Raw genomic sequence first — 26,165 nt, 5'->3', positions numbered from 1 at the left:
AATTGGAACAATCAAGGAGTATAAAAGAGTTTCATATCTTTTCTGAACAAAAAAACACATCAGTGACCAGCAGCCATAATTCTAAAGCAATGCAAAAACCTACAACTGCCTTTGAAAGACAACAAAACTTGTGCACACACTAGTTAAAAGTTTTACTTACTGTTGATGTAACAGGGCAAAAATCAAGGTAATCCCCATTACCAGGGCAATTTTCTTCATTAAACCTGCATACCTGTAATTACACAATTTCTTTATATTAACAGGGAGTTTTACATCATATTTTCTACATATCCAGATATCATTAGGACAGGTGTTAATGGATTACTGCTTTCCAAGCCGAGTTATCATTTACCTGATGGTGAGTTGACATGTGATTTCTAGTTGAAAGGAACCCTAAATTATTAATAGTGTAGCTGGGCACTCAGATGGGTACCACCTCAGTGCTGTTATGGTAGCCATGAGGAGCACCACAGCTTACTTTTAATGTTCCATCTTTCAACACTTTCACTGATATATTGGAAATCAATATCAATAACCTCAGAAAACAAAGTATTTTTTGGATTACACTGATACTCTATCATTCCATTATAAAAACTTTTTACCTTGCACCTATATTAGAAACATAATGCATTCTGCCCCAATATTGAGACAACTTGAGACACCTCTCACTTAGAAAGTATTTTTGCTATAATAGCTTTTTGTCATGCAGCACACCAAAGAAAATGATCTACAACAATCGAACCACAGTTACGACAGGTGGACAACCTGTGGCATATTAAAAACTGTAGTTGAAATGGCTTTAAAATTTATAGCTTAATTATAAAAACACAATTTAAAGCTCGTAACAGGGAAGCAGAGGCAGGCACTTTGAAGTTCCTTTCAGTTCAGCAAAATTTACTTCAATTAAGACTGCAGAAATAAGCTATAAAGAAAGTTCAGCAATACTTTGAGGTCTACTTTATGTCCACCACCTTTATGTATATTTTTACTCATGGCAACTGCCATGAAACTCTAATAGCTCTCTACAGCCGTCCAGGCGGCTGGGTAGCCATTGCCTGGATATAATGGTAGGAGGACGGCATTCACTGGGGTTTCATTGGTACTCCAGTCACACAACAGAGTTGTGGCTATGCCATGATCCGGCCCTTGTGTTAGAAACAGAACAAAAAGCCTTAACCCTTACACTTCAAGTTCTTTTATACCAAATGCTCCACTAAACACTACAAAAAATATCATCATTATTTGTGCAATTTTCATGCAAATGCACAGCATAAAAATGAAAGCAAGCCAGCATCATGTCCCAAGACCTAGTTCCCACTGGAGCCTATACTATTACCAGAAAACACCTCTGAAAATAAAGCAGCCATGATTCCTGTCTTTCCATAATGCTCAGGCAAGTTAAAGCACTGCATAAAACTGTAGGTTTCAAACACCCTCACAGTTAGAAAATATTAGAAGTGAAATATCAACATTTTCTAAATGCATTTCTAGCATTTCTTAAAAGCAGTTGAGAGCCTTGGTTTATGGAGCAGAACACCATCATTAGTCGGAAAATCCTCTCATCACCAATAGAACCGACCTTATGAAGGTTTATACACAATGTTGCTTTGTTCCTGAGGCATCACAGTTGCTACCAACAGTAGCATCTCAGGACACCAGTATTTGGATGACAGTGCTTACAATGTTACTGAAACGGGCTCTTTTTGCTCAGGAGTAAGTACATGTACAAGAAGAGATGTGGAGTGCAGGAATTAACACAGGTAAGCTTTTAGTCCAGGGCTGTACAGAGGATAGCACACTGCTTGCAGGGAAGAGAAAAGGGGAAACGGAAATATTTTTACTATATTATCTGGTTGTTACTTTTTTAAGTTTTTATTTGGTTGCAATTTCAGAAATATAATTAACAGTCCCCAGGCAAAACTGAAGAGGTGGAATACTAATGGAAATTTTAATCTTCTGCATAAAAATCAAAAGCATTTGAATACCCTATATACACATATATCCATTATTTAACACTTGAGACCAATTCAAATGTACTATTTTCTTACCAACTAGGTCTCCATTTCTTTCTACAGTAAAATCATTTTAGCAATTCCATTTCTATGCCCACCTTCCCTTTTGAGAGACATTATATTGCTAAGTGTCATGTTTGTAGAGGTAAGAATAGTAATCTTAAACCTCTGGGTTTGATTTGTGATGAGTATGGGGCAGGTGGGATATTTCTATCTTGGATTTATTTATTTAGGTTATGGTCCTTACAAGAAAAGTAAAAACATTTTGGAATCTTCATATGAAAGTTCATGCTGCCTCAGGAGAGCTACTTTACCTTTTTTTTTTTTTTTTTTTTTCTAAGGAGTGCGATAGGATTATTACAACACTGCAATGTTTTCCAGTTACGTTTTACCTTGTCTAGTACAAATGTTCTGGGGAAAAAAAAAAATAAATCAAATATTCTGTGATGTGGTGAATAAATCAGTGATTCACAGATTTTCTGGTATTTTCCCTTGCTCGTCTCCAGTCATACCCTTTATTTTTGGAGGATATATAGTATGATATAACAGCCTGTGCATGAGAAGGGAGCTCTCCTCTAAATTCCACAGCCCACGATGTGATTTGGGTCTAAGCTATATACATGTAAATATATATACATGCATTTTTATATATACTTCATATATTAGCCAGACACATTTAAGCTGATTGCCCTACAGAAAAGTCATCAATTACAACTAGGGCAATACCCATTTAATAGCTGAAAAATGTACCACTGACCGTTTATCCTTCATTTCAGGTTTAAGGTAAGTGTCAAGACTGGCACTGACACCCATCATAGAAGTGGGGGAACGAGAGGCAGAGAAGATTAAAAAAGAAAAAAAAAAAAAAAGGCAAAACGAAACAGGAAAAATGAAGGATAAAAATAGAATATATATATATATAAAAAAAAAAGAAATGGGAAGTATAACAACTTCACCGCAGGTGTGAATTGCTGTTCCTTGGTGTTACATCTCAGTAAACAGAATAAATGCTTGTTGTTGTGTGACTGCTTTCCAATCAGTGAGAGCAACGTGCTGTGACTAGTAATGGGTCATCTTTCGGCCTTTCTTTCTATGGGAAAAACACAATGATAATGATAATGGCAGACCTGGACTGAAGAAAGGATGAAGACTGGTCCACGAATTCAGTCAGGAAAGTCTCTAAGTTTTTAAGTTACAATCATTGTTACAGTTCAGAGTGGGTTTTGCCTAACATGTTTGTAAAAAACACTATGGCATTAATTAACCATTTGTCCACACCCTTCCTTCTTAAGTAGAAGCACTATGCTTAGCATTCCCAGGACAGTACTACTTAGGTTGTCATTTATATTGTAATGTAATAAAATCTTAGAAGAAACTGTGTGTTTCCTGACAAGGACATGCTAGAGGATCTCATTTAATGGTATGTTCAGGTGCTCTATGCTTTCTGTAACTGTGCAATTTAGCAAAAAGGCATTGAAGTAGATCAAACCAGCGCAAGCACTTAAACACTCAAAAAAGCATAATATGCACTAACAGTATGAAACATCAGCTACAGTAACAAACATTGCAGAAGGCCTGGTTCCATCATCTTGCCCACCACAGATGAGTTTCACAGTCAGTATTTTTTATTTCTAGTAATGCAGTGTATATTACTCTTCCTAGCGCAAGGCCACTTCTTTGACTGTGGAGAGCTGCATCATTGCCTAGAGTGGTTCATACCAGCTTAGGATGCCAACAGGTGATGGGAATTCACAAAACAGAATAACAGTTTGGTTTCTGATTCCAGCAGGAGCCAACCCTGAGGATTCATCAGACTGAACAGGGATCAAGGGAAATAGGTTTTATTTGAACATTGAACAGTTATGACCTGTGCTATCACTTGCCATTTCTGATCTGGCCAGAGAGTCCTCACCCCCATTTTTAAACTATTTAAAGTGGACGTTTAGTTTCTTCTATTAGAAAATAAAAAAAAAAATCCAGTGAGAACGGAGCTCTGAATGATACTGAATCAATGTCAAGTACTCAAATTATTTGTTATACATCAGCATGACAATCAAAAGAAATAGGAATTTCATTCTAGTGATCTCACTAAATCCTGATCTTTGTTGCAATATTCACTTTGTGATTTTAGGGCTGCAATATTCAACTTAATATTTTATTGTTAAGTTTTGAAGTCTTTCCTGTAGATGATACACTGTAGCCATTCCTTGAGGCATATAGAAAAGTTGGCAATCAGTAGTCTGCTGGTGTATGACAGTATTTCTTATCCCCCGATCAGTATTGTTTTACCATTGCTCTGTGTTATGCTTCCACATTTTGTTTCTCTGTATCTGTAAAGGTAGACATGAAAACAAGTGCTATTTTTCCATCATGGCAACTTACAGCCTCAGGTTGCCACCTTAGAGAGAGAAATTGGATGTAAATAATGTCATTTAATGTACCAAATAACATTTATACGCAGTAAAATCCTCCCTTCAGATACTAACTGCCTACTCTCTTTTATAGGCTAACACTTAGCAATTAAGCCACTGAACATCTGGGCTTCTGATCGCTCAGTAATCATTTAAATCAAAAAGAGGATCTACTGAATGCCTCTATGGGTCATAGTGTGGAAGAAAAGCCCAAAGCAAAATATCTGTGGCATGTACAGAAGGGCACATTCTGAAAACAGCTGATGCCTCTTATTCAAAATTTACTAAAGCAGTGTGGGAAGCTGAGAATCCTGATGATTTATGTGGATAAATAACTTAGTGAGATGCAAAGGTTTGCACATCTTTATTACAATAAAACAACACCTGGTGCCCTTTTGTTACCATCTGCATGTTCAAGATAATTTGGTCAGCATTATTGGCTTGGAAGATAGCCAACAAGTCAAATTATTCACTAAATGGTGTGTACGAACTGAGGAATTACAAGCAGGTTTTGAAGTATGTTAAAAACAAATTTTTACAACATGTTGCTCTCACTAACAGATAAATGGCAGGAAGAACTGAAGGTACTCTTTGACGTACCTGGCTAAACCAAGATTCCTACAGGAGAGAAAGAGGACATTGCAGTCAACACTTGTCCCTTATGACTGAATAATCTGTTTGTGAAGCATGTCTATCCCAGGAAGATCTGCAAGTCCACACTTAAGATTACTAGCCACTTCAGAAAGACAGAGGGAAACAAAATAAAAATAAGTACAAATACTAATACTAAAAATTCTAATTAAAAAAACATTTTCTGATGAAGTTTGATAGAGCCAAAATCCATTCCCAGACCTTTACCATATGGAGACACCACAAAAGAAGCATAGGGGGTTACAGAAATGATAGTAGTGGAGGATAAGCACTACTCCAAATTCTCATGGAAACTTCTCCTGCACTTTATGTTAGGAGTAAGCTTGCTAGAACTGAGGGAATTAAATAGTACACCAGGGAGTTACTTGTACTAAACAATTTTTCATCAGATATTGTGAAAGCTATACTTTCTAATGAATGCATGTCAATTGCTTGTTTACTCAGACATAGATCTTAATCTAATATGGAAGCTCCTTAGCACACAAAATTCCACCTATTTGGACCAGACAGATGGGATTTAGGCATTTTTGTCCCTCAGCAACTGTCATAGTCAGAAGCTGGGAGTGATTGTATTTGTGACCAAAAAACACCATCCACAGGCACAACACGATTCTGTACCTCTTCCTTATGATGCTGCTTATTGCATCTTTCAGCAATTTACCACATTTTCATTGAAATCAAATGTAAAATGGTTGAAAGAGTCCATGAAATGTCATTAAATACATTATACTTGATTGGATCTATATATATTTTTATCAACTAGTCCAAGGACAAATCTGGAAATGTACAGAGGTGGGGTGTCCACTCTAGGATGTGGCTTCTAGCTTGTGGTTGTGTTCTCCCTTTTCCCCTACAAGTAAATTAAGTAGCTGTGGAGTAGTTCAGACCCTTTCACAATCCAGCCACAGACAAGCCAGTTTCTAGCCTGTGGCAGACATTACAGTATCTGTAAAATTGACTTACCTTTTCTAAACACTATTTTTCATGAATTACTGCCCCATCTGCTTCAAAATGCATTGACCTGAAACATGAGATACAAGTTAGTAGCCTAGAAGCAATGTTTCATGTTGATATAAAACACAGTGTAGCGAGGCTATTTTCGAGTACAGAAAACCAAAAAATCATAATTTGGGTTTCCTTCATGAGCTCTTCCAGCAATCTCTTCATAATAAGAAGTGCATTTATATATTCAAAATCTAGTCCTGTAGTTCAAAACTTAGTGTTGCCTTATCTCCTGAACTATTTAAATATAAAAGATTTCTAATGTGAAAATTGGCCTCTGTGAGTAAAATACTACCAACACTAGATTTTTTTTTCAGAATTGCTGAAAATCCTACTAAAAAGGAGAGAACACTGCAGTATCTGCCTTTCTGAACACATCTTAGTTCTACAAACTTGGACTAAGAAAGTACATTATAGTTAAAAAAAATATCAGCCTTCCTGTATTTTTTGAAAAAAAAAACAAGGTTACTTACAGTAACTTAATCTTAAATACTAACAAAATGAGACATAAGAACAGAATTCTTGGATATCTTGGGGATAATTTGCTTGCATGGAATTATTTTAATATTCTAACAGGAAGAGGGAATGGAAGGAAGAAAAAGAGAATTGTTTCCTTATTATTAAAGCATGGCTCCACTGCCCAGATGGAGGGTGTAATTGAGCAAATCCACAGTTAGCATCATTGTAAGTGGGCTTGTTTACACCAGCTGAGGATTGGTACAATAAATAATACATATGAAAGACTCAGATACTGTTGGACTATTTAAATTTCAGTGAAATTTTTTCTTTAGATTTCTGAAAAATATAGAGTGGAAACAAAAGAGGCACAGTCTTTTTGTTGCCATGATGTTCTGCATAGGAAACTTGTCTCTCTTCCAGTAGCTCCACAGGAATTATATGAAAAAATGCTCAGATCTCTGATCTTCCTTGTTCATTTTCATGAGAACAGACAATGTTGGGGAAACTTGCCAAACACAGAGTTAGCATTTCCTCTTTTTTGTTGTTTTGTTTTGTTTTACCCTTTGAAATAAGGGGCAATCTCAGGCAGTGTTCCCCATCCAACGTTGTTAAATCACACTGCTAAATATGGGTTGTGCGAGTTTCCAGCACTGCCCTGATCCTACTGTGCACGGCACCCACAGGCACTGGCACTGCTTGAAAATTAAGTTCTTTAAGCCAGATTAAGGGAAATTTACAAACTGGAATTCACACAACATCAAAGAATATGATTTAGACAACACTAGTCTCTAAACAATTATAAATCCTAATGTGAAATATACATGCTGAGGAAGAGTTCTCAAACTTAAGCAGCTTCAAAAATTGCTCATACAGCACTGCCAGATGCAGAAGCAAGATTCAGTAGTTGTAACTCAGTCACCTAGGTACAGAAAACTGTTGGTATGGATTCACTTGAGGTTAACTGGGAAGTCTAGACTCCAGCTTTAGATTATTGAAAGATGTGAAATCTACATTGGGACTGGAAAGGACAAATTTATAATTCTATTTTAATGTTCTCCCAAATTAATTTATCACATAGCAGTTTCTAAAATCATAGATACTGTTCAAGACATTTAAAATGCTTTTTAACTGGTCATGCACTGTGCTTTTTTAAATAACCTTTGGAAAATCTCAGTGGCTTAATATTTTCACACGAACAACAGTAAAAACTGCGGCTACTTTTTCTTCCTATGGGTGCTTACACCTGAAGGTTAACTTCACCAGATTTTGTCATTTGGTTTATTGACAGGTCTGGCATGACATAATTAAAAGCTTGGGTGATTCGCTGTAGTTTAACATTATCAGAACCAGTCCTACGCAAGAGTTGGGAGCACCCTTTATTAACATAACAATGACCACGACAACAGCCTGTAAGATGAAGATGAGCTGAGAATATGAATGAAGACTTACAAATAATTTTTTTTATATATAAAAAGTGTTTGCATCTTGAAAGCATAAAATATTTGTCAGATGGCATAGCAAGCACTTCTCAAAACTGACCGTACCTAATAGAGATTTCCACTTTACTCTTAAAAACAAAACAAAACAAAATGGACATTTTCATCCTAAAGTGTCAGCTGATACTCTCAGCCCTACTAGCACTTCATTGGTATCAGCAGGGTTTCTGGCTACCACAAGGATTATTTATGGAGATCTTGATGAAATAGGCCCAGGAATCATAAACCCGTTTACTCACAAAAGTAAAGATAAGCCTGTACTCATTGGCACAGTATTTACCCATAAGACGAGAAGCTGAAGATGTGTTTACAGGTTCAAAACCCGTAAACACCTACCTCCTGTTCGTAACTAGTAAAAACACTGTATTTTTTTTCTATTTTAAAATGATAATACAATTCATAAACATAAGACTTACATTATAGAACAATGAATCTCTGGTGTCACACTAATTAAAAAGCTAGTATTACATTACTTCCTCAAGGGCTCATTTTATAATTTTTAGGATTATAGCACATTGATTAATTTATACAAGTTTTTAATCCCCTAGTATTTAATGAAGTCTAGGAACTTGGGAACGTGTGTATAATTTAGATTTGTATAATTTTATTACATAGGAGAAAAGTTGAACTGGTCATGTACTACTTCATGTAGAAAAGTGTCTGAGCACACCAGTTCAACCATCAGCCTATTAACCATTTGCAATGAAACATTTGAGTCTAAATTAATTCTAGGGTTATTAGATTATTTTTCAGCTTGCTAAGGACTCCAACAAGCATTGCTTGTCTTATGTGCTTGTCAACTGCCTTTTAATTAGCTACTGTGTAACAACTGAGCACAGTGGGAAACTAATATCTGTTCAAGTTATCTTCCATATCATTTAGAGCGCCTTGAAAATGACATTGTCATTATCCTGTACAGCCTCAGATTTACCCATTTTGGCACATCAAGTTAAAATAGCATGATGCAAATAGAGGTTCATAAATGCACTGCAACTAAACACAAGGGGAACAAGCAAAATGAGCTGTTGAAGAAAAAATCTTCTACTGAGATAAAATTCTGAGCTGGGCTTTGGACTAGTTCATTTTTATAGCCTCCAAAATGCAGCTTGGTCACCTCTAAACCCACCTACAAATCACAGGCTCACACACAAAAGATTTACTTTTTTAAAAATCTTCCATATAAAGTGTAAGAATTCCCAAAAGCTGGAGTTTTGGGAAACATAACCATAAAATCTAAAGCCAAGCCAAGCCTTACAACTTCTTCATGGGGCAACAAGACAAAGAGAAAAAATTCCCAGGCACTGAATCTTACTGGGCTCTACAGTAGGTCAGGGGCTAACTCAGCTCAGGGTGTTAATCAAGGGAAACAGGAAATTTCTGGACGTTTGGAGTATATTTTCTGGTCCAGTGATGCCTACAAAGAAATATTGCAGTCTCCAGCACTCTCCAAAGCATGGATGTAAAGAAAGGAGACTGCTTATTTAAAGTACTGAGATAAGATTATTATGGGGGTGGAGGAGGGCACACAGCTCTATTTATAATGGCACTTCCAGACTCCAAAGTCTTTTCACTTATGTGAGAAACACATGAGAATGAAAGTTTCATTCTTCTGTTTTCTTCACAGAAGACCCTATCTGAGTTAATTACTGAGACTTTTCTCACACTTTGGATGTTCCAAGCTGTGAGAAATAAGAAAGAGAAAAAAAGAAAAATAGGAAATGAAAGGAATAAGCTTGCACTGTCACAAGTACAAGTTGAGCTGACCAGGAAATCTTCTCAAATTTCAGATTTATGAACAATCCCGTAGCGACATGTTGTACAGATTGTTTTTTTGTCATGTGTTGGTTTTATAAAGTGTCCTCTATTTTCTCTTTAACATGGAATTACTACATTTACATGATAATAAGGAATTCTAAAAAGACACATGAAGTTAGTTAAGTAATAACTGGAATTATTAAGCACTTCAGTCTGCACTCTGAGAATTCAGGATTTGCATTCTCCTTCACATCACTTTTCTATCTGGCAGCATCTCAACACTGCCTTCACCAACTAAACATGGCAGCTGTCTAGATGGGTATTGACAAAGACATTTTCTGTTGTATTTATGTTTTCCAGACAAGTGAGCTAGCATGATATAAAACACTACTTAACACCTTGCCCAGATACAACTTAACACTGTTTTTACTCAGGAGAATACCTACATTAATACAGGAACAGCTCCTGCGTTGGTGAAGGTGGTACGTTGTCTCTACGTGATAAAAGATGTTCCAAAACCTAATAATTAACTCGAGTTAGCAGACTATTTAAAGAAAATTCCTTTCTGTTACTAATTTTAAAAGATCTAACACCGACAGTAATGCTAAAAATTACTTTAGTGCCAGAAAGTACTCAGCCGTAAACCATTTGTCACTTCTTGTAGAGGAAGCACCTTTATATTATTAAGTACCTAGGTTTATTTCCATGCGTAGTGTAGTACTAGGCAGGGAGGTAATTACACAGCAGGGAGAAACGTGTCTGTGAAGGCAGTGGGAAGAAAAGGCCTTATTTGTTTCAACTTCCCACAATTATATTCATTTTCTAAATGTCTTTGAAAATCTTCCTGACCTGTCATGCTTCCACCTCAGACAGCTGAAAATGATGAGGGTATGAGTAAGAGTCATGCTTTCCTTTGACAGTGAGGCGCGCAGTGTAAAGACAATGACAATTTTCAGTTCAGTGTCTCGGGGAGCTGAGATACAGTACATGTGGTAGTGAAACAAGGCTTCACCGTAACAGCTTTTACTTGCTCTTTACAACTTCAAACTTTCAATATTTAAATACTTTAAAAATTAAATTCTCCATACATTTCCTTTTTGTTTTTTGAATTTAAAATGGAAAATAATTACTTGTAAAATGGAAGATGAGGAAGTGATACCTGAGCAATGCTGTAAAGCCTTTCATCACCTCTATGAATTTGTGGAAAATTATCTTTCTGTGGTGCAATTTAGCAAATTAAATATATGGAATATATGCTGTATGGAGATTGCAGAAGCTCTCAGATTTATATATATATATATATTTGGTATTATTCTTTAGGTTTCCATTACAAATATTGTGCATCCTTTTGTAGTGCTACATGACATTCTCAGCATCGCCCTAACTCACTATTCACATATTATCTTTTTGCTACCTCTTGTTGTTCAGCTATGTCCAGTTCACCCCAAATACACAGCACAGTATCTGTCACACATCCTGTTCAAAAGTGCTGTGCAACAGTGCCATTCATTCCACACATGCCATCACTGTAGGATCACTTACTGAATTGCGTGGCTCTATGTCCATAGTGCAGTACTGGCATGTTCATCAGGCTGAACTAGGGAACCATTTCCTTAACTGTATGGAACATTACAGGAGCTGACAATTTCTTTGCTTTAATATGTTTTACTTCTATTGTAACACCTATATAAGGGTAAGTGATGCTGGCTGTGATGTTTAGCCAAGACTGCCGAGATACTTTCTGTCATAAAACCCTGCTTTAGCTGCTTATAGGTTTCTACACTTTAATTGCTCAGACTGACATTTTCCATTCCAGGCTGATGTCTGCCTCGGGCTGATTTGATTTGATTTGATTTTTGGTTAAGTTTCAGCAAAAAATAATTCTGCTTTTTCAGAGAATAATATAGTGGAGAATACATTGTTCTTACACTGGTAATTTTTGCCATTTTATTGAGCAATTGTAGTATTCTATACTTTATTCTATGCTTTAGAATAGTGACTTAATGTTTTATTTCAAGTAAATGTATGAAGAAGCTGGAAAATGTGTCCGAATTTACACAACTTAAGAATTTGGTGGGAATTTCAGATAGAACGCTTCAAAATGACTGAATTGCTCATGCTGCAAATTGAAGCATTCAGAAGTCAGGAGTGGCAGAACTAAGGAATAAGCAGCAGCTTTCCCCTGATTCTGATTACATGTCATATAGCCTTGTATTTCATAATTTAGAAGCAGAGGTGACTGAATTAAGGTTGCATATCTTGCATTTCCTAAGTTTTGAGGGTTTTGTGTTGGTTGTTTTCTTGCAAACTACCTCATTCTTTTTAACAGCAGTTGATTTTGTTCTGAAGTTTGCAATAAAATAGAGCGGAATGCAACATCCGCTTACTTCAAAATACAAATCAAGGATTCTCTACCTAAACTCTGTTGAAAACACATAAAGGTCTCATGCTAAAAAAAAAAATCTAAATCAGACACTTGATCAAACAAGCTATTGTTGGGGTGGATTGCCTGGGAGGGCTTGTATAGCTGAGTTTAGTAACATCAGGGATCCTGTCTGAAAGACGTGTTCAGCAGGAGGATCTCTAAATGATTTATGAACAGCTGAATCAATAAGCAACCACTGGCGTTGAAAATGTCTTTTGAAGTAAGGTATCCCAGTCTGCCTCTACAGTGCCTGTCTAGAGTCCAAAATAAGGAAGCAGGTTGAAGATTAACATCTCAACAGGCTTTTGAGGAGTAGGATTTCCTAAGGAAATCTTTCTTAGTCATTTAACTGCTACTTGCCCCACAGACAAAGGTTCTGTCAGAAGAAAATTGAAGAAAATGTCATGATATAAGCTATGGGATTTCTGTAGCACTGGTGATACAGGAGTTTCCAGTGTGCAGCTGAGAAGTGTTGGTTACTGCCTGTATAGATGCAAACAGGATTTATTTTCAAGAGGAAAATGTCAGTGTTTTGAAATGCTTGGATTCTGCATCATGCATAATCTTTTGCTTAGGTTCTGAATAATGAATTTTTAACAGCAACAACAAACTTTAAAAATATTAGAAAAACAAGAGAACTTCCTTTCCTGTTTCACATTTAGAAATGCCACAGCTGTTGGCTGTGAACTTCAGGGGCTCTTTGGCTGTCCTTAATGCACAGGAGCAAGCTGAGAGAGGACTCTCCCTACAACAGCACAAGAGCAAATTGATGGAAACCCAAGGCTTTGTTGCTTGCTTCTGAGAACAAGAAAATCTGACACTCCCAGCTTGAGTTAGGGGGTCCAAGAGCTGCTGGGTTCACTGTCACAAAGCATTAAACTCAATATGAAGACAGAGCTCTTCAGCATGCAAGATTCCTCATATAAAAGTAGGATCAGGCTCCCAGGCTTCTGGGCTACCAACCTTAGGACTAATAGCCTGCAGCAACCATTATTATAATCTTACTCCACAGCTGTAAGTTCTGAGAAAGAAGATGGGAATATCTATCAAAGCACATTTCCATCCAAAACATGGAACCGAAGTCAGAAATTCTGACTCTTGATGTTCCCCTGCTAAGAACACCTGTAAAATCTGCTACCAGAAGTTGTATCATCACTCCACTCCCAGGAGTGACAGAATAGCAGCCTTACTGTACTAGCAAATGTGTCATTCATCCATGGTTTCAACCCATAAACTGTGACAGACAACCTTCTAATCATTTTCCGAGAGAAAAACTTTGCTGAATGAAAACTCCTGACCCAACTATAATAATTATGTTCAAAGCCATGAGAAGTGCCAGGTACCTGGATGGACTTTAAAAGTACTGAACTTCACTGACTATCAATTCACAGATTAAAGATTTTCTCTTTTTTTTTTTTTTTTTCTTTTTAGGGGGAGATAACACCAGACATCTGGCTGAATTTTAACATTTCTTAGAAAGGGACTTGACAAGACAACAGATTCACAGTTAATGAATTCAAAGCTTCATGAATATATAACAGCTCTAGCTTTGCGAAAACGAATGTTACCTCCAGAGAGCTAAGCCACAGAGCAGTGATGCTGTATTTTGTCAGGAAGGCTACCCAGCTATGTCGCCATAAAGAATCAGCTGATTTCCTTTGGGATTGCCAGTGGTTCAGAACAGCTATATCTAGTTAGGATAAAACACACCAAAAATGTAAACAAATAACATAAAGCTGATTATCTTCCCTTTCAATGAAGTTTCAAATTCCTCATGACATATCAGTGATGGATGCAGACTTCTTTAAAGACCCTGTGGCAAGAATTATAGCACAGAGTGTAAGAGAAAGGAAAAGCTTATTAGAGCTTACACAGGGAAAAAAATTGGCACACGAAGAAGGGGTCTCCAAGTCTATGTCTGAACAAACTATTCCACATGGCAAATGAATCACTGAAAAGCAGAAGAGCTTTGTGATGCCAGCAAGTATTCTTGCTTTCAATGTACTAGAATCTGGAAACAATAGGAAATAAACCAGAAGATCTTAAAATGTCACAAATAATGTAGGCATATGTTGTAATTAGGCTGCATGAATACAGCAAAAAGTTACCATAAATATTCACTCTGATATTTATAGACACTTGCTATGGTCACACTGACTCACCTTGCCACGAGCATTCAATAGACTGGGACAAATATTTGTAGAAAGCAATTTACAGCCATGGAAACAAAACTCCATCTGCCTGGGTATCTTCCCTGAACTGTTTGCAGAGCCAGTCATTGTAAAGAATCAGTGCAACAATATACAATATGACACAGACATCTCACTCCTGGCTACACACCCCACAAGCAGTGAGAGAGCGCGACCCAACTGCGCATTGCCACCATTTGCATCTGTGTTCAGGCAAGTGCCAAAGCCTACTGGGACATTGCCATTAGGAAATATTGCTGGAAAAATAAATTAAAACAAATGTTGCAAATGAGTAGATATGGCAAATACAGATTTTAATATCTCCACTTCACGGAAATGACAATAATACTACAGCACGACAGAGGTTAGGATCACCAGATCTCATGGCATTTTTGACACACCTCTTTCCCCTTTCAGAACACAGAAAATGCTAAGTGAGTTACTTGCAATATTACTTCTAAATGCCTTTTCTTGAACTATCATATATAGAGGAAACTTATTTCACTATATGCTGGACAACAGTGGGTTACAAAGGGACTGAAGGGAGACCATACACTGGTGCCCTGTCCCAAGATTTTTAAGCTCTGTATGCACACATCACTTCACAATGAAAAATAAAACAGGTGCTGTCAACAAGACTATGTTAGAGGAAATCAGATAGGAAAGCATGAGTAATTACCTCACTAAATCAAGTAATCTCTTTAATCTTAAAAGGAAATTTCGAACCTGTCTTTTAGCAAGCTTTATTTCAGTTTCTATACCCAATTTAGGTGTAAAAATGTTTGGTTTCATTTTTAAGAAATCCATAGCAGGGCTGAACTTTGAAGACCGTGTCTTGTTGGGTGTGAAGAAATTATTTAAGACAAATTATAGTGCTGTCACACTCATACCTCATAGTTTAAAATAAATCTTGTCATCTAATTATACAAGAGCTTGAGTTTGTTCAACAAATTTCTCAGAGGTATTTGTGTGGCACTACATTTCCCTTCACCTCTGATTATAGCCTATCATTTCAGTCTTTTCCCTCTATAGCTTTCTATGTCTTATTGTGCTGTATAACAGGTTGCATTTATCACATCTCTTCAGCTGTGCTAAAGCAGATAAAACCATGAAGTCTCAGCACAGTTCTTGGCAGTTCACAATTAAAGAAATATTTTAAAACAAAAGTGCCCCAGAAGGGGATTTCTGCTCCCAAGCTAAGAACTACAACTGTAGAAAAGTGGGTCTCTGGAAACAGTTTTGATGTCCCACCCACAGGTCTACTGAGAGAATTAAGGGAAAGGGAAAATTCCCCATGTGTCTTAATTCCCATGTTATCTTCTCAAAGTGTCAGGACAATCTTGACTACAGTCAGCCAAGTCAAGATAATTATTTCAAGGAAAAGTAGTCTTCAAAAGAGTCTGTCCCCTTCTTGCTTATCGTTGAAGTTGGATAAACTGTGAGTTGTTCTAGAGTAGTCTTTATTAAGGTGACAAGAAGGATCAAGAAATGCCTACACCAAAAAAAAAAAAAAAAAAGAAGAAGAAGAAAAAAAAGGTTAAGTAACTGCTCCCTAGGAAGTGCTTAACCAAGTTGATTTTACATCAGTGAAAGAATTCCATCAATTGATACATTAGTCTAAAAAATACAATAACCAACCTCCATAGGAAATGCAAAGCACTTCAGAAAGTGTCTGGAGTAAGTAACTAGGCCTGATTTTGAAAGACGACGTCTCATCTTACAGATGTTATTTAGTGTAAAACAAGAATGATACTTATTGTTTAATCACCTGATCACAATTATCTGGCTTCTTAGTTAATCATAACTGCAAGTAATTGTGGACATACGGTTGCACATCCAAAACTGGAAAGCTGCATAAAGCCCATCTTAAAATGGGTCAATTAGTGTGCTCCAGTCCGTATCTTGTCAGGCCCCTGGACAAGGATTTTCTAGTTCTCCAATCAATCTAACATTACATACCTCATGAGATCAAACTCTTCCCCAGTGGTGGTGAAGGAGATATTGTATCATAGCTTGGTTCATGTGCTCACTAATTAAAGCTACCTTACCAAATGCCTCAGTGTTAAGCTGTGGTTGACATTAGCAAGCTGCTAAATTAAATTTTGATGCAGTTTTGAGGCCTCCCCTCAAAACTCAAGTGCAAATGTGCCTATTTCATTAAGTAATTAGGATCACTGGAGCTCATATGGAGGGAAATAGCTATTTTAAAAGGGCAATTGTATTTGCTTAATTTTTTTCCTTAACCTATTCTGACTGTTTTTTTTTTTTTTTTTCTCTCCAGTAGAAGAATTGCGGCTGCCCTATCACTTCTTTCAGACAATTATAACACATTCCTATTATTAGACATATTCCACAGGAATCAAAGTTATGATATCACAGCATTCAACAATATCATTGCTGAATTCTGCAGTTCACTTTGTCAGAAATAAACTGACTAGCTTTTTTGTTGTGAGCTGAAGGCTTCCAATATTGAAATTTAAATTAAAAAAAATGGGAAGAATAGAGGATAAGACAATCTCATCTGTCTACAGTTTAACTCCATCAAAATCATCAGCTTTTCCATTCTTTCTATTATTCAGAACTTAATTCAAGATCTTTTAAAACAACACCTTTATTACAACATGACTTCAGATTCAGAGGTTCAAAATTCAGACTTCACTTATCATAGTAATCATTAGAGCCACACCTTAGCAATAAAATCAGCAAATAAAATCAGAAGCAGCCAGCCTTAACTACTAGTTCAGGAACTTTGATTGAAAGTAAAAAATAATAAAGGAAAAGAATTACAAGCATATTTTCAATAATCAATCATTCGTCAGCAAAATTCTTGCTTTTTAAAGAATTTCCACTGAATTTCCATCTTCATCTTTTTAAGAAGTGAGAGTCCAGCTAATGACTTCATTTCAGAATGACAAAGATTTGTCTTTTCACATTCTAGTCTATGCCCCTCCAAGAGACTTTCATGTTTTTGTTGGTGATGATGAAAGAAGCTGTTTACTTGTGACAAGAAAAATCTTACTGATGGAAAGTGAGAGAGCTTTTTTGTTTGTTTCTTGATTAAATCAATGAAACCCAAAATGTGCCAGTTTCAGTTTCCATTTTGAAACACACTGGACAGCTGCAGGGCAGAATGTTATTCCTTCATTATTCTCTCTATTAGTCTTCAAATAATGCTATTTGGGATCAATGATCACCTCAGACATGCTAATATAAACACAATTTGTTTCCATAATAATTGGCATGCAGCTACTTAGCGCATTATAAACGGCAGTATAAATTAATCACAGATTCACACACTGGCTATGTGCTCTGCAATTTGTCTTTGCAGAGTTACTACTGTCAGATCAAGTTTTTATCTATTCTTAATTTTAAGCATTTAATTACATTAGTATTCACACTATAAAACACACAAAGAGGTCTCAATTACCATTGCCCTTCATGAGATGAATTAATTTAAGTCATAAATCCACTCTGCTATACCAAGTAGCATGCAAAGGTTCACTGTTCAGCTCATGGACTGTCTGGTGTTTTCTTTCTGTCCATATGAAATATCTTTACTGTATTCTTACTGAAGTGTACAAAATGTCCATTTGTCATTGTGCTTTTCATTTGCTTTTGAGTTGGAGGAATAACCCCTCATCTGTTAGTTTATTTAAATGTCACCGAACCTTTATGGGTATGCTGCCCCATAAGTAATGGTACATATTCTGTAAATCAAACTTGTAAAAATATCTCTGGCTTTCACAGTCTGGTAGATTACCCTTAAAATGAACCTTTTCTCAAATTATTGCCCTCTGTGTTCCAGCACATTTAACTTACAGAAACTGTAACCACAGTGGAAAAAAGCAAAGGAAACAACAGAACAGATTCAGCATTAGTGAATTTTGCAGATGGATCTTTGACCTTAAAAAACTGATTAGGAGTTGCTCTGGTACATGAGAAACATCCCTCTGTGACTCATGACTCTAACTGTGGAAAATGTTCACTGATGATGCTCAGATTAGCAGGAATTTCATGAGGTCTGAGTCGAAGAGCCCAGTCCAGACTGGGCACTTTGTCCTTCTCCTCACTGCTGTTCTTTTCGTTGACTTACTGCACATTCCCATGCATTGACTAATAACGTATGGATTAACCACCTGCAATTTTCACAAGCTGCAAGACCATGTTAACACTACTCTGCATATAATGTTTGCCACTGTTCATCTGCCTGTGCATCAGGAGATGCTTTCATCTTGCACAAAGCGCGCCTTGCCCACCAACTTCCTCCCTTTCCCTCAGAAGATGTATTTGCCAGCTGCCAAACTTTGGGTGAACTTCTCTAAGTGACTATATCTAGGAAGCCTTTTTATTCTTAAACACACCTCAACCTGCCTATTCTCAAGCAAAAGTACCTCATGATGTCTCCTCCCATAACAATGCCTGCTGGCCTACGCCGGCAGGGCCCATGGCCCACTGCTCACCGTGTCAACCCAGGCTCTAGGGATGCTGCCCTGTGTGAAGGGACTGATGGAATTACATCTAAGTTACAGAAGGGAGATAAAAATAAGGTTCCTACTCTTGCATGAGAATGAAGAAGAGATGCTTTTCTAAAGTTAAGAGGGAAAAGTTGTGCAAGACAAAATAGAATTGGTGAAATGGATGATGGAATGTATTATGGAGTGCAAAGAAAGGGTAGAGCATGGAGCTAGCAATACAGTAGGATAACTTCATGTACTGGTAGAGAAGCCAAGAGACAGCACTAGCAGATAGTGGATGAGAAGAGTAAGAGGATATGAAAGGATTATGAGTTCAAAGCTAGCTTACAGTAGCTTAGTCTCCATGCTCAAGATACAGATAGAAATAGTGAACACAGGTGGCTCAAAAGAGAGCTTTCCATCCAGGTTACAAAAGTGCACTTGTCAGGTACCACAGAAATGTAGAACAAGTATTTCCTCTTGACTTCCTTGTGCAACTCATAAAAGAGATTATCCAATGAATAGAAAGGCTTGTTCATCAACAGGTCTATTCTGCATCACAGACAACAGGCAAATAATACTCCAAAGCATGTCTAAGAAAGAGGAGAGTAAAGTCATCAACATGCTGCTAGAAATGTTGCTCTTTGAATGGCAGTGCCATGGCTAAGAGTGAGAGGGCTGCTGAGCCAGGGCAGGTCCTTAAATGAGAAGTGCGACAGCTTTTCTCCTTGTCTTAGCAGAGGTAAGAACATAATTTTCAGCAGGGTCCCTGCTCACTATACATGAGATGTTTTCTCAGTACCATGCAGTCAATCCAAGTTCCTTCATATGAAATGTATTTAAGGAAGATTTTTAATGGTGCCCTTAAAAACAGCTCTACTACTTTGAACTCATACACATCTTGTTTCTTCCAAAATCCTTCTAAGCAGCTATTCTGTCTCTACCCTCCTGAGTAACATGAACAGATTTGCTATTAAGCAAGGTAATTCATTTCTTCTCCAAATCAGACATAGACCTGAACTTACATATACCTTATGTAGTCAGTCAATAAAGAGAGAATATCGTAAGCCAGATTCGTATTCTGTGAACCAACTTCATATTCTGCCAACAAAAGGATTCACTCTCTCTACACTCGCAACTGGCAGTGTTTAAGAAAGGCAGGTTCCTTTAGATGTATAAAGTAAAGTTATAATCATCTCCAACCTCAGTACCAAAATCCCTTTAAAAAGGTAGAAGTGGTTCCTGAAACACTCCGGTACTCTTTATAAGCTTCAACAACTTCCAACCTAAGCAAATGAGAAATTTAAACAGTAACAAAACCAGCTCACAAACAAAGTAGCCTAGAAATATGTCTACAACTATCTAATTTTTAGAACTGTACTATTTCTCCATTTCCCATTGTTCAGATGCCCTAGCCAACCAAAAGAACAATACAAAAAGCAAGTATCCTCTAGCTATAAACTCCAGCCATGGTAAAGTCCTAAAAAGAAAGTATGTATACTAATTTGCTCTCCATAAAGTCACTAATTATATTGGGAAAAAAAACTGTAACACATTGATTTTTTTCTTCTGCCCTTGGGGAAGAAGTTTGTATATAATTATCAGTTCCCTAACTCTTTACTTGCCCTTTTGTTTTAATAATGAAAGAAATTCTTTCATCTGTCTGCAAAATAGTATTGCACTGAGACAGGCTGGAGGAAATATGAAACCCAGCGACAGTTCAGGGCTCTGGAGAAAACAAGCAATATTTATTCCTAACCTCTTACTGACCTATCACTGGCCTTAGACAAACAAGTTAAACATTCAATTAGTAGAAAAGAAATGAACGTGCTGTTTATTAATTTGGAAGAGAAGATGCAATGTTGTGCATATTAATTCACTTAATATGCCACACAGCATCTGAACTTCTGGTAGATAAATCCTTTCCAGTTTCAGATACTCAGTCCTAAGAGGCAACTTGGTAGCAAAATGTCTCGCACATGGGTCTTTGCATATTTGCATTACATAGGAGAAATTTGGAATTAATGATTTCGTATTTTCAATATGTCTTGAACCTTGTTTATTTATCACAGATCGAAGCTGCCTAACTCCTTGATATCTATTCTTTGTAACTTGTTTTCCATCCCATACCTACTCCCTCATTCCCTGCTCTTTCCTTTGATCTTTAACTTCTATCTCGCTTCTGATTTACATCTGTATTTACAACCACAGTCTTCTAACCCCATTACAAAAAAGCCTCTTCGGTTCAACTGCCTATCAAGCTGCCTATCACACTACTCTCCTACCCTCAGGATACCCAAGTATGCTGCCTTGCAGCAGCTTCTCCACCCCTCCACTTGCTCACGCCCTTCTATCGGTGCAAACACCACCAGCACTCCTCACCTTCCTTCCTCTCTCTTGTGACAGGCTGGTATCATTGCAGGGTCCATGCAGTCTGGATGGGTGGACTGCAGTGGAAGTGAAACCAGGCTAGATCACTGGGCTCAAAGCACAGCGGTCACTGTTCTGAAGCCCAGGTGGCAGCTGGTTAGCAGTGGCATTGCACAATGCTCTGATACTACTTACCATCTTCATCTAGAAAGAAAAACAAACATCACCTCGTCGTTCTTCCTCCTGTCCACTGCAAGACTAGAAATACAATCTCAATGCATTCTATACGTACTGAAAAAAAATATATATATACACATTTTCACTCTGAAGAGTAGAATAGACTAAAAATTCTCTAACTGCAGTGTAAGTCCCTCAGCTTTCTAGCAGTAGTGTTTCACTACTGCTCAATAAAATACAGCTATTGCTGATTTATTATTCTATTGTTTGACCTTGAGAATATCTGATCACCACGCATCAACGCTGCCTGTAAAAAATCCTCTTCCAATCTGTTGTGCACTATTGCAGATAAGAACTTAAAACTTAGTCTAGTTAATTAGATGTAAGAAAGAATGGGACATAGAAATCTGAACTCAATATTATTCATTTCTGGAGACAAAGAGGTCAAATGTGCAGTACACAGGAGAGCTTATACAGCTTTTCCGGGTATTTATTCAATACAGTTAGTCTGAAGCTTCAATTGGTAGGCAGCAATGTCCCATTTCAATAATGTGCTAGAAACCGTAGGTACTTCTGGAATTATGCCACAATTTACATTGACAAAGGAAGTTTTAACACAAATAGCTCTGTCCCACAGCTGGAATCCCAAGTATCTGTCAGTATGAAATCTCTCTTGAGAGGGAAGCTGAATAACAATATATGTTTCTTCCCTTGGCCTCCAAATGGAATTAAGAAAAAAAATAGTTAAAATACATTCATATCTTGTCTAGCTGGTAGCTGGTATTTGAAGTATTACATTTGTTTTCATGCAAACAAGATGTACTACAGGTAGAATAGTCCTGGTGCCTTATTTCACAACACTTTCTTAGTTTCCCATGTTCAAAAAGAGTTCAAGACCTATACTCATGAATGATAAACAAAATCAGATTCATTCTATTAGTCTTTGGATAAAATCCATTAGGATTCATTCCATCAGGAAAGTAAGGAAGTGTAGAAATCTGACTCCAAGAAAGCACATACATTCATGTATTGCCATGAACATTTTTCACAGCAAATGTAGAATCTTTTTACAACAACTGACAAATAATAAAACTTTCTGTGTTCTTTCTTACTGTATATAGATGTTCTCTATATTTGTGATCATGCATATTTCATGGCATCACACAGTTATGAATACTGGGCTATCTGTTTCAAAAAGATGCATCTGATCTTCTTAGTCATAAATTGTCAAAACTGTTTCGTCTTCTCCCAAGGCCTTACTTTTTGTTCAGATTTTTAAACTGCAGAACAGCATTTTACCAGACTCCCAGCTGCATGTTTCATCCTAGTGTTTTGATATGCAGCCATATATTTCATTGCTTTGTGGCTAATTCACATTTCCCTTAGGAAGAAGGTCTGAGGACCTTTTTTATTTTATTTTTTTATTTTTTTTTCGAGAATAGATCGTATTAACTAAATTTGTATTTTTCTCCAGAAGACAAAGAAGTCTGCAAGTAGTTTTGTGTGCATTGTTATTGTTAAGACCATTTTTCTTGTAAAGTTCTATTGTTGCAGAAAAGTTGAGTAGTCTTGGCTAAAATTTAGAGACAATACAGAAACCTGCTGCTTTACTCAGAGCTGTAATAGTATACATTAGCTGGTGAGGAGGTTTGCAGAGTGTCTGTAACAAAGGGCAGCAACACGGAACTTCAGGAGATCTAAATCTGGAACATCTCAACTTGACATTTCATTTGTTTGTATAAATCACTGTGGAAGATGGTTGAGCACTCAAGTTAAAGCAACACTTAGATTATCACATTCTGAAATCATGACTAAGAGTAATCAAATTGTCTAAACAATGTGAAGCTGTCTTATTTGCTGCCTTCCTAAAGTAATTATAGTGCTGAGTTGGTAATTTTCTCAATGTAGTAACTTCATGAGCAACAGTAAACTTTCTCCATAATACGAACATAAAGGGAAGGACAATAGGTATTTTGAAATAAAATCTATTTGGAAGAGTACTTATTTGCTGTCTGTATTAACAACTTTTATTTTTAGAAGTCTGTCTATACAGAACAATTTGGAACAAACAGTCAAACTTCAAAATGTGAAACGGGCGCTTTTTGCTTACTGTTTTGCTTTCAATTTGGTTTTGGGGGTTTCACTGCCACACTGATGAGTCAATGAGGCTACTTCTGGGTGTAAGAACAAGAGCTGGAGTGCATAGCAATCACTACATGGAAATATCTGCTGGATAGCAATGTTTATAGTCCAGGAACTCTTAAAAAGAGTTTTCAGAATAACTTTGGTTACATTTGAGCACTTTCTCTGGAAATCTAACCCTTGGAACTACTGAAAACATTGGGGAGAAGGGTAGAAAAGAAAACTGACCTGTGCAGCTGTTCTTCTTGGCTAGCTGGGCTACAAACGATGTCAAAGGAGACAGCCTACATCCAAGCACTAAAACACAAGGACATGATTATTGTCAGAGTATTTTATCGCTACCTCTTATCTTGCACAGACAAAATTGCAGCTTGGGAAAATAAGATGGGAGGAAGCAGGAAAGATGAAGCTAGTTTTGCCTTATGGCAAAATTGACTTTAGTGAAAATTCATTTTTGTCTATGTGACACAAAGAAAAAAGGAATAAATAGAAAGTTCAGGGTTTCACAGCTTGGCTGTAGATGAAACACATCTTGTACAGCCATGGAACTATACTGGAATAAGTGCCACTGGGAAAATTAATAACAGGAACAAGTGATCGCGTGAGCAATAGAACTAGTGAACCTTGTTTTTTATAGATTTAAATTGCGTGCTTGGATTCTCTGGTGTTTTATAAAGCAGAACCCTTGCCTGACTGTCTAAAGCACTGCCTGTCTGGCCTTTCCCTCCACAGTGGTATTAAATAGGCTTCTGTACTAGTCCTTGCATATATTCATGACTTCTTTGCTATTTTTGGAATCTTATTATTTTATTAAATTCAGTTCAAGTTAGCCAACTGGACAGACAACACTCCAAATGTTCCATATTCTCTCTGTCCCATCCTCAGAGTGATAATTTGTATGATTTGACTGAAAGAGGCAAGACTAAAAAACACCCTTCGTGTTTTCCCATGCTACCACAATTGAAAGGAGCTTCCACAAACATCTGCCCAAGTAATGCATCATCCTCCTTCAAAAGTTGCTTTAACATTCCTCTTCTCTGTGATGCTGACATAAAAACTGACAATGATTAGTTTGCTAGTGTCCTAAGACCATTGCTTATCTCACAGACCAAAAGTGCCCCATTTTTTCTTGTAGTTTTCAGTTTGTCTGTCTGTCCATTGCCTCATCTTAGTTGGATTTAGACTGCTTTGAGACAGAGATCAGCCTTTTCCCATTTGTTTCAGAAGCAAGAACAAATCATCAGTGTTTATGACCAGGATATCTGAACACTGTATTAATGCAATTAATAGATAATAATTACATTAAGAAATAATAATTGATCAGGATACTTGTGAGAATCATATAGTATTCATCAATCTGACATGCTGTCGTTGATAAGAGACTGCTGGTTGTTCTAATGCATTGAATGAAATATTATTCACATGACAAACAAATCTGTCAGTTGGTTTTACTGGACAGCCCAAATTCTAACAGTGTTTATCCAAAGCAAACCCCTGCGTTAAGCTGGCAGATTCATTATTTTTCATATTAATATTTGTACCAACTTGAGAGTTACTACCAAACCATTCTAGGCCTTTTGGATTGATGATTGCACTTTGATTTATGGCTCATCACCAGGACATTATTCACTAGGCCTTGGTAACTCATTTATATTGGTCAGCATGTGCATTTGACTTGGCAGAATCATTATCCGCATTATCACCAGAACTCACAAATAGATCTCTGCCTTTGCTCTGGAATTGGTATTGGCTTTGAAATCACTAAACACTACTCAATCCGTTCCCCCTCGGAGCTATGCCTTGCTGCTCATGTTGCACTGTAATCACTTAGTATCTAAAGTCCCTCACGTTCTTTTTATACATCCTATCTATGAACAACATTATTTTTTTTACATCTGTTCTACATTACCTGATATTTGAGATGTTATGTTTGCGCTTAAAATGTCCAACAGTAAAAGAAGAAACCTTGACATCACTAACTTCTTCCAAAACATTTATCTTTATTTATATCCAACTAAAATTCTATCGTACCTTTTGGGCAAATTGTATTTTTGCATTGTTTTAAACAGACCACCACAATCTATGAGCACACAGTTGCTCAGACCTCTCCAAATCAGAATAAAAATACCAGTTCTGAAAATCAAAATTGTCACAATTCAGAACACTTGAGTTCTATTCCACCCTGTGATGGTTTTGGTTTCCATACACATGAACACTTCATACAGGCAAATGCTGAAATGAAGAGGGAAGAGAAGAAGATGAAGCCTGTCCCTCTTCTGCTATTTAATGGGTTGTCTAAATCCTTTAGACCACAGGAAAGAACCAGGTATTTTATAAACAGGGACTCATAGGCATAAATATTTCATGTTTATGCATTTAATCAGACAACATAATAAATGTTATCTTTTAAGCAGCTGGAAGCAAGAAATAATTGGGCAAACTTTTATTTTCCTTTCAGGCATTATTCACGTTCTGTTATCAAGGTTATTCAGTGCTTAAACAGAAATATAAACAGTAAAGATTTGAGAGATCATGTAAGAAATTACCTTCAGCTGAACAACTAATTCTAAGTCCTTGTTTGCACAACCAGAATGGTCACATTTCTTTTTCTTTAGTCCTTTG

General features: G+C 36.9%; 1 long non-coding RNA gene across 1 annotated transcript; it reads right to left on the bottom strand.

Moving 5' to 3' along the window:
- Positions 1 to 203: 203 nt before the first annotated feature.
- On the bottom strand, positions 204 to 26,165 carry LOC116493997. Its single transcript, XR_004253821.1, has 4 exons — positions 26,090 to 26,165; positions 23,772 to 23,840; positions 6,038 to 6,095; positions 204 to 232 (listed from the first exon to the last, which is right to left on the bottom strand). It is a non-coding gene; the product is annotated as an uncharacterized LOC116493997 (long non-coding RNA).

The sequence above is a fragment of the Aythya fuligula genome, chromosome 12 (genome assembly GCF_009819795.1).
Source record: "Aythya fuligula isolate bAytFul2 chromosome 12, bAytFul2.pri, whole genome shotgun sequence".
Classification (NCBI taxonomy): domain Eukaryota; kingdom Metazoa; phylum Chordata; class Aves; order Anseriformes; family Anatidae; genus Aythya; species Aythya fuligula.
This window is presented reverse-complemented; position numbering and strand designations above follow the sequence as displayed.